Below are 10,007 nucleotides of genomic sequence, written 5' to 3'. Positions count from 1 at the left end.
TTGTCTCTCTTGTTGGGATCTTGGTTATTTTATTTTCCTACTCGTAGTGCTATTTGGGATTCTCCACCTTGTGTACTCTGGCTTGTTTCTTGAGGTAGCCGTTAGAAGGTTTTCTCAGTGGATTCTGCATCCTTTTTCTCCCCATCTCTCAGGTCTTGTAAGGTTTCCAATGGCTTCAGATCTTTTCCGTGAGATGTATGGGTGCGAGTGCAAGTACGGAGCTCCTTATTTCTCCGCCATCTTGCCCCTCCCCCGACCATATTTTTCTTATAGTTCTACGGCTTGGTCTTCTGAAATCTCCTGGCAATCCTTAAATCCATTCAAATTTACAGCAAGAGAGTAGAAAAAAGTCATGGGCTAACAAAGAAACAAAAAGTCTGACAGCAATAACAAGTGCCAGGTCATAAGAGAAAATGGCATGGGAACAATTAGAACAACACAGATTTCTGGCAGAATTTTTGGTAAAAAAGCAAGCCATGCTTTATACATAGTATTAAGTCAAGGAAGGGGGAGGGGTAAAAAGAAATGGTTCCATACTGTAGTCCACCAGTGTTGTAAAATGATTGTCTTAAGTGATTAAGAAAAGGCTCAATCCATTTAATATGTTGTCTTTATTAAGCAAGGAAGGATACAATAAGCTTTATGAGGGCACACATACACACACATAATATTCTTACCTATTACCTAAATTCTGCATAATGTGATTATATCTTTTTTAAATGTACATTTAAGTTGATTTTAATATTTTGTATAGTTTTTAACTTTTAATTTTGAAATAACATCAGATTAATCAAATTTACAAAGCCGCCATAAATTTTAACATCTTACATAACCATAGTACAATAATACTAATTAGGAAATTAAATCAATATAATACTAATAACCCATCAAGAATTTCACTCAAATATTTCCAAATTGAATTTAAATTTGGATTTGAATTAGTGGAATTCCACAGATGCCCTTTTTACTGATTCATACATAAATCTGAAATCACTCATTGTGTTTAGTTGTCATGTATTAATTTGGTTTCTAAATTAATTTATGTGATTATATCACAATATTATCTGAGTAACTTCTGAACTAGTTAGAGTGTTCTTTTTCCTTCTGTGTATCATGCTGATATTTAATTGTGGTGTATAACAAATGACCCTTTTAAGCATTAATATTCACTTATTTTTCTTGAAATATGTCTGTTAAATTACTCTTTAGTAATTACCAAACATTTACTTAAATAGTTAAGTTACTAAATTGCTATTGGCAATTAGTACTTTTTTGCTAGTTTATCATATTTCTATCAACTTGCTTTTACCTGAACTCTGTAGTAGAATCCTCCAGTTCTGAATTTCAGTGACAGAACAATCCTATCCCATCCCTTGTTATTCTCTCAGCATGCTCTAAAGTAGACACATAATTGAAATGAAAAGCAACTCTTGGCTGCGAAGTATTCTGATATGTCAAGGAGCAGACTACTAGTCATATCTTAATCTTGTTAGTAAATACATGGAAATTACTTAGCTTTCCTGTACCGCAGTTTCTTCAGCTGGAAAAATGGGAAATTTTTCTCCCTTAATTTCAATGCTGATATGAAAATGTATATGAAAGAACTGTATTTGAAACTGACAAAAAGCAGATCATTACAAAAAACATTTTCAATGATTACAGGATTGTTCTTACCTAAAGAAAAAATAAGTCTTCTCCATCCTTATCCTATCCAACTTTTCTCATAATAGAAATAAGTCAAAATATGGCTTCAGAATCCCAATTGGTGACTTGGAACTTATTCTTTTATAGCAATACTGCAACAACTGATATGGCAGTAGATTATCAAGATTATCTAACCCACATAAACTTCTAATGGAAAAGAATTGCCCACCTACACTGGACAGTGAATTTCCCTAATGCTGCATTTTTTGTATGTGCTTAAAGTGGGGGCATAGCAATACTCTTGAAGGACAGGAAATTACTATTTGATGATAATTCTGTCACTTTATATAATAATAAATTCAACATTTTTTATTGAGGGCCAGATACTTCTAAATGTTGTGAGGGTTACTATTATGAGTGAAGAAAGATATATTGATGTAAAACTTATAATAGAAAAATGTAAAATGGGATGAATTATTAATTCTGCTTGAGGGTATTTAAGAAGATTTTGCATTTGAGGCAATAAGAGATCTAAGTCTTGAAGATTGAGTTGGATTTTAAAAGAACAATGAACAGAGGATTTCTACTTATATATAACAGAAGTATATAGACCTACATAGAATATAGATTATATATTCTAGTTGCATATATATTGTTACTGAAACTGTAACAATACTGTAATATTATATATACTATTTCTTCTAGTTATGTAGGTATGCATATGTGTGTATACATATATATGTATATATATGTATATATGTGAAATAAATAGCATGTTTGTGAAATCATTAGAGATTCAGTGGGCTTGGAAATTCAGCAGACTTATAGAGAAAACTTGTGGGAGACAGACTGGAAAAGTGGACTGAAGGAGAAGAGTTTGTAGAAGTATTCATCTGAGTGCCATATTTATTTTGGACCTTATTTTATGAGAACTATCATCACTTCTTGATTATGAGAGCAAGATTTTTGTGTGCAAAGTCATTTTATTTTTGGAATACAGTCAATGCCTGACTGAGTGAGGCCAGGGAGAGGTACAATCATCTGCGAGCAGATAGAGACTGAGCTGATGGCCCCTGGTTAGTAAGGTAAGGTGAAGATATGATTAAAATTGTTACAGGAAACGATCAGTAGAATTTGTTGGCATATTGTACATAAGATAAAAGAGAAAAAATAATCAAAGATGACTCTGATGCCTGATATATTAGATAACTGAGGTAAATGGCAGTATCATTTAGTGGTATGCAAAATCCAGAGGGAGAAACACATTGTCAAGAATTGTTGTGTTGTGTTCAGGTATATATATCTAGCATGGAGTTTGACGTTTAAAAGTGAAATTGTTCTGGGTATTGGGAAAAGTCTATGTTGTGTCTCTGTGATTGAGTTTCTGGAGAATGGTAGTGATACAGTTTTGAGAAGAAAAGTTCAGAGTGTCAAATGGGTCATAAATATAGAGTTCATGAATTTATTTATAAGGTGATAGCAGGAGATAGGCTGGAAACTTTCACCTAGGCAATGATTTTTGAAATTTCTACCTGACTCATATCCTCTAAGTTCCTATTTCTCAAAGCATGGCCAGTAGGACAGAAAGTACCAGTGATTTGAAACTTATTCAAGATACAACATAGTAGACCCCGCCCATTACTAATAAAATCAGAAATGCTGGGCATTTGGAGGCCAGAATCTGTTTTAATAATCCCACAACGTGATTCTGATTCACACTAAAGGATTTCAACTTTGATTGCACAATGGGACCATCTGGGGATCTATAAAATGTTCTGATGCCTTGGACCACCTTTAGTGATTCTGATATAGCCAGGTGTAAGCCGTGGGCCAAGGGCTGGGGATTTTGAAAGTCTCTCAGGTGATTCTAATGTTCAGCTTGAGCTAAAAACTATTTTTCTAGAGTAACAATAAATAAATACCAAGAGAAATGTTTCTCACACTTTAAAAGTGCAAACCAATCATCTTCAAAATGCAGATTCTAATACAGTGGGTCTGAGTGCCACCTGTGAGTACATTTCTAGTCAGCTTTTCTGTGAGCTTGAACACAGACCACAGTTCAAAGAGCAAAGCTCTAGAGCACAGTCATCAGTCATGTATGATACGTCTTCCACAGATATGATAAAACAAGGGATTATTAGCTGGAGATGATTTCTCTGGCATCAAATTGGTTGCTCAAGAAAAGAGATCAAAGGCAAGAGTAGGAACCAATCAATTTATAAAAATATTTAATTTTGAAATTATTTTTAGATCAAGTTGCCCAAAAACACAAGTGCTTCTTTTAAAGACTAATCCTTTAAATTAAAATACTGGACAAAGCTAACCTGAAGGAGTCAAAGTTAAATTTTTGCATGTAGGCTTCAAGAGAATCATTGGATTATCTTATTTCTATTTATTTACTTACTTATTTATTTATTTATTTATTTATTTTAGTTTAGCGAGAAAGAGAGCATGTGTGGGGGGATGGGAGAGGAAGAGGAAGATAGGGAATCTCAAGCAGGCTCCACACCCAGGGCCGGGCTCCATCTCACAACCATGAGATCATTACCTGAGCCGAAATCAGGAATCGGACACTTCACAGACTGTGCCACCTCAGTGCCCCTGGATTATCTTATTTCTGTCATGTTTTTCTGGAAAGGAAAAGGGTGTAAGTTTCTATTAACTATTATTCTGGAATAAAAGCCCTACATGGGCTCATAGCAATCCACTCACATGTCAATGGGAAAGTAATTTCCATTAGTGTGTCCTCACTATTAGTAAAAGTCAACCTCTAAGTTTGAAATTTTAGAACCATGGGGGAAAGGATCCCAAAAGGGAATTACGTAGTCTTCCTTTTGTTGTTTTTGCCATTTTTAAAAGAAATATGCCTTTATGGATTTAAAGAACATTCAGTTTAATATGTGGTTGAGGAAACGAATTAGCTGCCCCCTTTTACTAATGACAGTAGTCAAATCATTACTTGTCTAACTGGGCTCAGCAATGTCCTGATTAGCAAAGGGTCAGTCTGAGCCTGAGGTGACAGCTTACCCTTGGCTCTTGAATTCTAGCTGCTTCCTCATTAATCAAAAGTAAAAATAATCACATATGTTAGAATGATTAAATAAGACCTCTGCTTTCCATAGAATATTTAGGCTTCGGGTATTAGAAGAAATGATTCTAAGAAATTGGAAGAAGCATTTTTTTCTTGTAAATTGCATTCTAGAGTTTTTCACTGATTTAGTGAATGAATAAACTGATCTTGGGTGGGAAAAATAGGAGAGATTTATTAATAGCAGTTAGTCAATATTAAAGGGAAATGGGTCAGAATGGAGTCAGATACCATACATTCCTACTATGAGTTAACCCCCATATTCCATTTTTCCAAGGAGAAGTTTCAAAAAGATTTTTAAAATTATGTATATAGAATGATTAAATACCAACTTTTAATATTTAGTTTGTTAAATAAGTTATGAAATATATTCAAAATCACATTATATAATTATCTTTTAATATAGAAATAAACTTTTTCACATTTCTTGAAAATATTTTAGTCAAGCTTTCCATATGCGTCTTCTGAAAGTCTCATCATCATTAGAGTTCTTGTTGAATCCTCTAATGCATTTGTTGAGAGCACATTATTTTATTGGTCCACATTTTTTTAGATAAGATATCTTTTGGAACTGTATATGATGTTCTCACTGGAAAACTTATCCTCAAAGTATGCAATCACAAAATACGAGTACATTTGGTTTTTATATTGTCCTATGTGTATATGCATTCATGATTTCTCCAACACAACCACTTCCTGCTTTGCTTTTTAAGTAAATTTTACAAGGTTTATTTACAATCAAATCCTTGCAATTGTGAAGTCATACACATAGAGTAATGAAGAAATCTGTATCAAAGTTTTTTCTTGCTTTCTCACCAATTAATTAATCACTTCATACTAGTGCTGACTTATGTGGTTTCAGACTAATGTGCCTTTTTTCCTAAATAGTACTTGATCAATCAGAATTTAGGGAACTGAGATAGGACCAGCAATAAGTAGACTTTGTGAGACTTGGATATAAAGTGACTATACTCTGTTATCTGAGGGTTAATATTTTAGGAGGAAAAAACCCTCTGTCTTATATTTGAACATACCCAGAAACAATGATATTTAGTTCATAGTAATTTTTTGAAAGTGAATTTGTACTAATTATCATTACTTCTGAATCCCACATTCAATTTTATTTTTATTTGTATCTTAAACTGATTATAATTAATAAAATATTATAACAGACAATTTAGTAAATTCTCCAGAGGTGTTTATATATTATATAAAACGTGAAATACACACTATACACTTTCTTTTACAAGGTGGAGGTCTCTGTGGGACATATTTCTCCTTTTCCTAAAAGATCATTTGGCTGGGAGAAACAAATTACTTGCGTTGGTATTTGGAAGCAAAATTCATTCAGTACTATTTTAATCTTAGGGATTTTCCCTTTAAATTTAGTGACTTCTAAATTTGACCCCACTTAAAAAAGTTGTGCTTATCTGTACATTAGCCACCTTTTGTGAATGGCAGCAATGAAATTGCAGCCACTTTCCACAATGCACTTTTTTTTTATTGTTGTGGGATTAATTTGAAGGTTGTTCTCTGCTGGACTCTGCTGGGTTCAGCCCAGGTCCACGAGTCCTGTCACTCCTGGATCATTTCTGAATGAGGAGCCACTATCTGTGACATGATGTTCTCATGGCAAAGAACAGCTTCTCAGGTGGGAGAGAGCCAATCCAGGCAAAGAATTCAAAACTTCTACTTGGGAGTGCCTGGGTGGCTGTGGGTCAGTTGGTTGAGCTCAGACTCTTGATCTCAGCTATGGTCTTGATCTCAGGATCCTGAGTTCAAGCCCTGTGTTGGGCTCTGTACTGGACATTAAGCCTACTTAAAACAAAACAAATGAACAAAGAAAAACAGTAAAAAAATAAAATAAAACTTCTACTTGAACGAATGTATATCACATCCCCTCACACTCCATTGACCAAAGCAAGTCATACTACTAAGCCAATGTCAGTATGGCAAGAGGGTGTACTCCCTGCCAATGGGGAAGCATGAGAAAGGTGAGGAGGAGACAAATAGTTGTGAGCAAATAATACAATCTATGACTGATAATCACTTTGGTGACTGTCTTGTAATTTGTAATGCTTGCTTAATCATCATTAGAACTAGGATCAATGTCAGCAAGTGCGAAGGGCACATACTGCTTTTAGTTACCTACAATGGCCATGAAATTAGATGAAGATCAATCATGTGAAAGTTGAGGGAAGCTATTCAATATGTTTTCTAATGTACTTTTAGTTTCTAATGATGCTAATAATAAGTTCCATAATGCTTTTTAAACTTCTCAGAATAATTTTTATTTTAAATCCTATTTGGGAAAATTTGCCTCTCTGTACCATTCCTGTCAGGGCAGCATCCAAGTCTGATTCTGTTCCAGCTCTTCCAGAGATTCTAGGAGATATTTAATTTCCTTTAGTATTTCTGCTAAACTAGCTAGACTAAACTCTTTTCTATATATATCTTATGGAGTGGATATGTATCCTCAAGAAGTTAATATAGAAGAAGGTACCTAGCATATGGTTTGCATTTTAAAAAGTCACATCCCTTCTCAGTCCTATTTCATTTTGAAAATGTTGAAATATTTGTTTATTTAAGAAATACTCTATTGTTGATTTTTTTTTTTGTCATGATACTGTCGATTCTTAAGAAATGCTTACCCTAATTTTTCATATTTGTCTCTGAAAGCCTGGGGGTGGTAATGGACATAAGACAAAAAGCAATTTTTCTGGCATTTTCTGAAGATGCTTCTAAACCAATCATATGTCCCAGACTATCAGAAGCAATTCCAATTTAAAATAAGCTGTTTCACTGTCCGCATAAGTTTGCTTTTATTTTTTTAGGTTTTCCCCATAAGTATGCTTTTAGGTATGACATCCACGTTTCATGTTTTGGTTCACAAAAACACGTTATCCTTGGAACGTTTGGTTGGTGAACATGTGGAGATTCAGGAAGTGTCATATGAGGAAGGGGTATGGAAGCGCTGAAACTTTTCCCTTTACAATGCCCTATGTATCTCTTTCACGTGGCTGTTCTGGAGTTATATCCTTTTATGATAAACTGGTAATCCAGCTTTAGGTCCTGTTGCCAGGCAATGTGTCTTTTTACACAAGTCAACAGAAGAATTATAAGGGAATTCAGAAAGCACAGTTCACAACGATTAAAAATTTGTCACCAACACAGACTTTGAAAAAATTAGGGCTCATACATCTCGTTGGATCACCCTTTCATGAAGCATATATGCATGGATTTTTCATGGATGTAAGACTCTGTCTCAGGTAAAATTGATGGGAAAGCCATTTGCTTATGAAGAATATAGGAAAGATAAGATCTGACGGAAGACAGACCATGTAAACAGAGTCCAATTAAAGAAATGGCCAAAAGTTAACAAAGAGCTCACACTTGACTGAGAGGGGAGGAAGAGAAGCAAAATCTACATGAGAAAAGAAAAGCAAGAGCCTTTCTAATATTCTCGTCAATGATTGGCTTAAAGTTCTTTGAGAACATTGACTTCAAAGTAGACAAAAAGAGTAAATTGAAGCTTTTGAAACCAGTTGTTTAAAAAATTAGTAAAGGGGGTACCTGGGTGGCTCAGTCGGTTGGGCAGCCGACTTCAGCTCAGGTCATGATCTCATGGCCCCTAGGTTCGAGCCCCATGTTGGGCTCTGTGCTGACAGCTAGCTCAGAGCCTGGAGCCTGTTTCGGATTCTGTGTCTTCCTCTCTCCCTCTCTGACGCTCCTCTTCTCACACACACACACTCTTTCTCTCTCAGAAGTAAATAAAATGTTTTTAAAAATTAAATAAAAAATTAGTGGAGAAGGAAGAAGACTCTTGGAGCAATATATGTATTTTATGAAAAAGAAGAGGTGGGAGAACTGAAAGGAAAACTGAATGATGCAGAAAGTTCTAAGAATTCAGGTGACAAAAAGACTGGGTTGAAGAGGTCAGAAAACAACACAGGAGGAGCCACCAGGAGGAGAAAGCAGCAGGGACTCACGGAGAACCAGCAGACAGTCCTCAAGCCCATGTTTTATGATGTCAAAACAGGAGAACTCAGAAGCTTCAAAGATTCTGTCACAAAGCAGAAGCTGATGAATAAAAACCCTTGAAGATCATTTGAAACTTGAGGCAAAAAAAAAAAAAAAAAAGGACATTTAGTGTATCCGAAATCTGAAGCCAGGGCTGGCCGCAAACAATTGACATTCATGTTAAAATGTTCTGAACAGCTGAATCAACAGGAGGCTGAGAAGCCGCACCACGCGAGACGGAAACATTTTGTCATTCAGCAGTCACCTGAAGTCAAGACACAGGAGAGGACTGCTGTTTCACTGAATTTGGAAACAATCCTAATTCTGATTTGGAAGAAGCACTTGTACTCCAAACTGGTCAGCATTAGAGTACCTTAAGCACAGACAGGGGAATGCACATTTTAAAAGTTTTATGTAGGGGCACCTGGGGGGCTCAGTCGGTTAAGCGTCCTACTTCGGCTCAGGTAATGATCTTACAGTTTGTGAGTTCAAGCCCCGCATCGGGCTTTGTGCTGACAACTAGGAGCATGGAGCCTGCTTCAGATTCTGTGTCTCCCTCTCTCTCTGCCCCTCCCCTGCTTGTGATCTGTCTCTTTCTCTCTCTCAAAAATAAATAAACATTAAAAAAAGTTTTATGTAATTTTTTTTAAGAGAGAGGGCACAAGTCAGCGAGGGGCAAAAAAGAGAGAGAGAGAGAGAGAGAGAGAGAGAGAGTGAGAAAAGCTGGGTTTACCTGGGGCTCATGTGTTTTCCTGAAGGAGGTCTGGAGCTTACCCAAAGCGGGGCACTGGCTCACCTGATATAGGACTCTAACTCAACAATTGTGAAATCATAACCTGAGCCTAAGTCAGATGCTTAATGACTAAGCCACCCAGCCACCCTATGTAAATTCTTGATACATCCACACAGGTAAAGGTTTGATAACTTGTCCCTTTAGGAGTAGGACTTTGAAACTGGGCCCGCAGCAACTGGTCAGTACATGGCCCCAGGGTGCTTTCCAAACATTGTGACTTCTCATAAACCTTGTCCTTTCCCCCTGATTTTAATCAGGTAAACCAGATTGTTGCCTTTTAATATTGTGAAATGTGTACCATAAAACAAAAGGTTATGCTAAAAATGAAGATTGATCTTAACCTGGGAACTTTTGTTTTCTTATAATACCTGCTGCCATGTATGATTAAACCATTCAGAAATACCATTCCTGTCTTATATAATGTGTATGTATTGCCATGTTTGTATTTATAAATATATGTTG

At 35.7% G+C, this 10,007-nt stretch overlaps 1 long non-coding RNA gene across 1 annotated transcript; it reads right to left on the bottom strand.

Annotated features, from left to right (window-relative positions):
- Window positions 1-1,314: 1,314 nt before the first annotated feature.
- Window positions 1,315-9,521, bottom strand: LOC120227493. The gene is made up of 3 exons (XR_005527264.1): window positions 9,486-9,521; window positions 4,193-4,274; window positions 1,315-1,394 (listed from the first exon to the last, which is right to left on the bottom strand). It is a non-coding gene; the product is annotated as an uncharacterized LOC120227493 (long non-coding RNA).
- Between the last annotated feature and the right edge of the window lie 486 nt (window positions 9,522-10,007).

Source organism: Hyaena hyaena, unplaced genomic scaffold, assembly GCF_003009895.1.
Source record: "Hyaena hyaena isolate Hyena2069 unplaced genomic scaffold, ASM300989v1 scaffold_2411, whole genome shotgun sequence".
NCBI classification, from domain to species: Eukaryota; Metazoa; Chordata; class Mammalia; order Carnivora; family Hyaenidae; genus Hyaena; species Hyaena hyaena.
This window is presented reverse-complemented; position numbering and strand designations above follow the sequence as displayed.